The 6,809-nt window shown below is 41.0% G+C and overlaps 1 non-coding gene across 1 annotated transcript; it reads left to right on the plus strand.

Moving 5' to 3' along the window:
* The first annotated feature begins 6,038 nt into the window (after positions 1-6,038).
* Positions 6,039-6,142, plus strand: LOC112804299 (small nucleolar RNA R71). The gene has a single exon (XR_003202913.1). It is a non-coding gene; the product is annotated as a small nucleolar RNA R71 (small nucleolar RNA).
* Positions 6,143-6,809: the final 667 nt, after the last annotated feature.

Here is a 6,809-nt window from a genome sequence, read left to right on the forward strand (position 1 = left end):
GTGCTAAGGTTAGACAAGTCTTAAGCATTTGGAAATTTTCCTCACACATTGCTGACCATTGAAACCTTACATTCTTCTGGATTAACTTTGTTAATGGTGCAGAAATTCACGAGAAGTCCTTGATGAATCACCAATAATAGCCGACTAATCCTAGAAAGCTACAGATTTTTGTCACTGTAGTAGGTCTTGGCAACATCTGAACAGCTTCAACCTTTTTGGATCCACCATGATTACATCTTTTGATACAACGTGTCCTAAAAATGTTATTTGACCAAGGCAAAACTCACATTTAGAAAACTTAGTGGTGGACGAAATTGTGATCACTGTTCTTTGAGTTGTATGAAATCATTATTGTGGCACCAGTTGTTATCACAACTTCGTTCAACTAACCAGCAAGTGTACTGGGTCGTCCAAGTAATAAACCTTACGCGAGTAAGGGTCGATCCCATAGAGATTGTTGGTATGAAGCAAGCTATGGTCACCTTGTAAATCTCAGTCAGGCAGATTAAAATGGTTTATGGGTTTTCGAAAATAGTAATAAGAAAATAGAAATAATAAAAAGGAATAGAAAACTTATGCAGATTCATTGGTGGGAATTTCAGATAAGCGAATGGAGATGCTGCATGGCTCAAGGACGCCTGCTCTCCTACTGCTTCTACTCAATCCTTCTTACTCCTTTCCATGGCAAGCTTTGTATAGGGGTTCACCATCAGCGGTGGCTACTTTCAATCCTCTCAGGAAAATGATCCTATGCGGCTGTCACTCGCACGGCTAATCGTCTGGAGGCATCACCCATGGTTGATGGCTACATCCCATCCTCGCAGTGAAAACTAATGCTCACGCACTCTGTCACAGTACGGCTAATCACTGGTTGGTTCCTGCGCCTACTGGAATAGAATCCCTTAATTCTTTTGCGTCTATCACTAACGCCCAGCACTTGCAAGTTTGAAGCACGTCACAGTCATTCATTACCGGAATCCTACTCGGAATACCACAGACAAGGTGAGACTTTCCGGATTCCCAGGATCCTACTCGGAATACCACAGACAAGGTGAGACTTTCCGGATCCTCATAAATGCCGCCATCTATCTAGCTTATACCACGAAGATTCTGTTGGGGAATCTAAGAGATACACATTCAAGCTCTGTTGCATGTAGAACGGAAGTGGTTGTCAATCACGTGCGTTCATGAGTGAGAATGATAATGAGGGTTACTTATCATCACATTCATCATGTTCTTGGGTACGAATGAATATCTTGGAATAAGAATAAGAGAGATTTGAATAAAAGAAAATAGAACTTCATTAATACTTGAGGTACAGCAGAGCTCCACACCCTTAATCTATGGTGTGCAGAAACTCCACCGTTGAAAATACATAAGCAAAGGATTCAGGCATGGCCGAATGGCCAGCCCTCTCCATGATCAAGTGACCGAATGATAAAAGACTTAAAGTGGTCAAAAGATGTCTAATACAATAGATAAATGTCCTATATATACTAGACTAGCTTCTAGGGTTTACATGAGTAAGTAATTGATGCATAAATCCACTTCCGGGGCCCACTTGGTATGTACTTGGGCTGAGCTTGATCATTCCACGAGCTGAGGCTTTTCTTGGAGTTGAACTCTGAGTTATGACGTGTTTTGGGCGTTCAACTCCGGATCATGACGTTTTTCTAGCGTTTAACTCCAGACAGCAGCATGAACTTGGCGTTCAACGCCAAGTTACGTCGTCAATCTTCGAATAAAGCATGAACTATTATATATTGCTGGAAAGCTCTGGATGTCTACTTTCCAACGCCGTTGAGAGCGCGCCAATTGGAGTTCTGTAGCTCCAGAAAATCCATTTCGAGTGTAGGGAGGTCAGATTCCAACAGCATCAGCAGTCCTTTTGTCAGCCTTCTTCAGAGTTTTGCTCAAGTCCCTCAATTTCAGCCAGAATTTACCTGAAATCACAGAAAAACACACAAACTCATAGTAAAGTCCAGAAATGTGAATTTAACATAAAAACTATTGAAAACTTCCCTAAAAGTAGCTTAAACTTACTAAAAACTATCTAAAAACAATGCCAAAAAGCGTATAAATTATCCGCTCATCACAACACCAAACTTAAATTGTTGCTTGTCCCCAAGCAACTGAAAATCTAATAGGATAAAAGAAGAGAATATACTATAAATTCCAGAATATCAATGAATATTAATTTAATTAGATGAGCGGGACTTGTAGCTTTTTGCTTCTGAACAGTTTTGGCATCTCACTTTTTCCTTTGAAGTTTAGAGTGATTGGCTTCTCTTGGAACTTAGAATTTCGGATAGTGTTATTGACGTTCCTAGTTAAGCATGTTGATTCTTGAACACAGCTACTTATGAGTCTTGGCCGTGGCCCTAAGCACTTTGTTTTCCAATATTACCACCGGATACATAAATGCCACAGACACATAACTGGGTGAACCTTTTCAGATTGTGACTCAGCTTTGCTAGAGTCCCCAGTTAGTGGTGTCCAGAGCTCTTAAGCACACTCTTTTGCCTTGGATCACGACTTTAACCACTTAGTCTCAAGCTTTTCACTTGGACCTTCATGACACAAGCACATGGTTAGGGACAGCTTGATTTAGCCGCTTAGGCCTGGATTTTATTTCCTTGGGCCCTCCTATCCATTGATGCTCAAAGCCTTGGATCCTTTTTACCCTTGCCTTTTGGTTTTAAGGGCTATTGGCTTTTTCTACTGCTCCTTCTTTTTCTTTCTCTATTTTTTTTCGAAAGCTTCTTTTTTCACTGCTTTCTCTTGCTTCAAGAATCAATTTCATGATTTTTTTCAGATTATCAATAACATTTCTCTTTGTTCATCATTCTTTCAAGAGCCAACAATTTTAACACTCATAAACAACAAGATCAAAAATATGCACTGTTCAAGCATTCATTCAGAAAACAAAAAGTATTGCCACCACATCAATATAATTAAATTAAATTCAAGGATAAATTCGAAATTCATGTACTTCTTATTCTTTTGAATTAAAACATTTTTCATTTAAGAGAGGTGAAGGATTAATGGATTTTATTCATATCTTTAAGGCATGATTACATACTAATGATCATGAAGTAGAGACACAAAACATAGATAAACACAACATTAAAAACCGAAAACAGAAAGAAATAAAGAACAAGGAATGGATCCACCTGAGTGAGGGTGGCGCCTTCTTGAAGGTCCAATATTCCTCTATGTCTCTTCCTTGCTTCTGTTGAATGATTCCTAGTAATTTTGGTGTTTCTACCCTTAGTTGCTTCCAATATTTGTGTGGAGGATAACTTATTCCCTGAGGTATCTCAGGGATCTCTTGATTTGCAGCCATATGTTCTACCACTGAGCTATGACGGCTTATATTTTTTTTCATCTCCCAAGACTCAGAGGTGGAAGCTTTTGTCTTCCCTTTGAGGTTTCTCTGGCCTTAGGTGTCATTAATGGTAATGGAAAAGCAAAAAAAAAAGCTATGCTTTTACCACACCAAACTTAAAATATTGCTCGCCCTCGAGCAAGAGAAGAAAGAAGAGAGGAAGAAGAAGAAGAAGAAAGTGGAGGTGAGTGAGGGGAGATGGATTCGGCTATATGGGTGGGATTGGGTGGGAAAGAGAAGTTGAATTGTAAAGGTAGGTGGGGTGTATGGGGAAGAGTGGATAGATGTAGGTGGTGAATGAAAAATAGAAGGGATGGCCATGAATGGAAAGAGAGAGGGCGAGGTAGGTGGGGATCCTGTGAGGTCCACAGATCCTGAGATGATCCTGTGGGGTCCACAGATCCTGAGGTGAAAAGAGATACCATTTCTTCACCATATAGGCATGTAAAATGCCTTCGTGCATCATTCTGGCGTTTAAACGCCCATTGGTGCATGTTCTGGGCGTTCAACGCCCATGTAATGCATGTTTCTGGCGTTGAACGCCAGTTTCATGCTTGTTACTGGCGTTCAGCGCCAGTTTGTCCTCTCTGGGCACATTCCTGGCGTTAAACGCCAGGTTGTTGCTTGTTTCTGGCGTTCAGCGCCAGAATGGTGCTCTGTTCTGGCGTTGAACGCCGGCCAGATGCACCTTACTGGCGTTGAACGCCGGCCAGATGCACCTTACTGGCGTTGAACGCCAGCCCGTGTGTCCTCCAGGGTGAAAATTTTTTTTTCTTCTGTTTTTGACTCTGTTTTTAATTTTTTTGATTTTTTCGTGACTCCTCATGATCATGCACCTAATTAAACACAAAAATAACAAAGAAACAAAATAAAATAAAATTAGATAAATAAAATTGGGTTGCCTCCCAACAGGCGCTTCTTTAATGTCAATAGCTTGACAGTGGCTCTCATGGAGCCACAAGGTGATCAGGTCAATGTTGTATAGTTGTCCACACCAAACTTAGAGTTTGGATATGGGATCTTAACACCAAACTTAGAGTTTGGTTGTGGCCTCACAACACCAAACTTAGAGTTTGACTGTGTGGGATCTTCTTGACTCTGAACTGAGAGAAGCTCTTCATGCTTACTCTCTTTTGTCACAGAGGGATGGCCATGTGCCTTAAACACAAGGTAGTCCCCATTCACTTGAAGGACTAACTCACCTCTGTTGACATCTATCACAGCTTCTGCTGTGGCTAGGAAAGGTCTTCCCAGGATGATGCATTCATCATCTTCCTTCCTAGTGTCTAGGATTATGAAATCAGCAGGGATGTAAAGGCCTTCAACCTTCACCAGCACGTCCTCTACTATTCCATAAGCTTGTCTCATGGACTTGTCTGCCAATTGTAATGAGAACAAGGCAGGTTGTACCTCAATGATCCCCAGCTTCTCCATTACAGAGAGTGGCATCAGATTTATCCCTGACCCCAGATCACATAGAGCTTGTTCAAAGCTCATGGTGCCAATGGTGCAAGGTATTAAGAACTTGCCAGGATCTTGTTTCTTTTGAGGTAGAGTTCTCTGAATCCAAGTATCTAGTTCACTAATGAGCAAGGGAGGTTCACTTTCCCAAGTCTCATTACCAAACAGCTTGGCATTCAGCTTCATGATAGCTCCTAAGTATTGAGCAACTTGCTCTCCAGTCACATCTTCATCCTCTTCAGAGGAAGAATAGTCTTCAGAGCTCATGAATGGCAGAAGGAGATTTAATGGAATCTCTATGGTCTCTGTATGAGCCTCAGATTCCTCTGGATCCTTGATAGGAAACTCCTTCTTGCTTGAAGGACGTCCCAGGAGGTCTTCCTCACTAGGATTTTCGTCCTCCTCCTCCCTAGTGCATTCGGCCACTTTGACTAAATCAATGGCCTTGCACTCTCCTTTTGGATTCTTTTCTGTATTGCTTGGGAGAATACTGGGAGGAGTTTCAATGACTTTCTTACTCAGCTGGCCCACTTGTGCCTCCAAATTTCTAATGGAGGATCTTGTTTCATTCATGAAACTGAAAGTGGCCTTTGACAGATCAGAGACTATATTGGCTAAATTAGAAGTGTTTTGTTCTGAATTCTCTGTCTGTTGCTGAGAAGATGATGGATATGGCTTGCTATTGCTCAGCCTATTGCGTCCACCATTGTTAAAGCCTTGTTGAGGCTTTTGTTGATCCTTCCAGGAGAAATTTGGGTGATTCCTCCATGATGGGTTATAGGTGTTTCCATAAGGTTCACCCATGTAATTAACTTCTGCCATGGCAGGGTTCTCAGGATCATAAGCTTCTTCAGAAGCTACCTCTCTAGTACTGTTGGATGCATGTTGCAATCCATTCAGATTTTGAGAGATTATGTTGACCTGTTGAGTCAACATTTTGTTCTGAGCCAATATGGCATTCAGAGCATCAATTTCAAGAACTCCTTTCTTCTGAGGTATCCCATTATTCATGGAATTCCTCTCAGAGGTAAACATGAACTGGTTGTTTGCAACCATGTCAATGAGTTCTTGAGCCTCTTCAGGCGTCTTCTTCAGGTGAATAGATCCACCTGCAGAATGGTCCAATGACATTTTCAAAAATTCAGAGAGACCATAATAGAATATATCTAATAGGGTCCATTCTGAAAACATGTCAGATGGACATCTTTTGGTCAACTGCTTATATCTTTCCCAAGCTTCATAGAGGGATTCACCATCTTTTTGTTTGAAGGTTTGAACATCCACTCTCAGCTTGCTTAGCTTTTGAGGAGGAAAGAATTTATCCAAGAAGGCAGTGACCAGCTTATCCCAGGAGTCCAGGCTATCCTTAGGTTGTGAATCCAACCATATTCTAGCTCTGTCTCTTACAGCAAAATGGAAAAGCATGAGTCTGTAGACTTCAGGATCAACTCCATTCGTCTTTACAGTCTCACAGATCTGCAAGAACTCAGTTAAGAACTGATAAGGATCTTCAGATGGAAGTCCATAAAACTTGCAGTTTTGTTGCATTAATGCAACTAATTGAGGCTTAAGCTCAAAGTTATTGGCTCCAATGGCAGGAATGGAGATGCTTCTTCCATCAAACTTGGACGTTGGCTTTGTGAAGTCACCAAGCATTCTCCTTGCATTATTATTATTATTATTATTTTCGGCTGCCATGTCCTTCTCTTGTTCGAAAATTTCTGAAAGGTTGTTTCTGGATTGTTGTAATTTAGCTTCTCTTAATTTTCTCTTCAGAGTCCTTTCAGGTTCTGGATCAATTTCAACAAGAGTGCCTTTTTCCCTGTTCCTGCTCATATGAAAGAGAAGAAAACAAGAAAAGAAAGAGGAATCCTCTATGTCACAGTATAGAGATTCCCTTATGTTAGTAGAAGAAGAAAGGGGTTAGAAGAATGGAGATGGGGATTCGGATTTTTGGATG

Source organism: Arachis hypogaea, chromosome 5 (assembly GCF_003086295.3).
Source record: "Arachis hypogaea cultivar Tifrunner chromosome 5, arahy.Tifrunner.gnm2.J5K5, whole genome shotgun sequence".
Classification (NCBI taxonomy): Eukaryota; Viridiplantae; Streptophyta; class Magnoliopsida; order Fabales; family Fabaceae; genus Arachis; species Arachis hypogaea.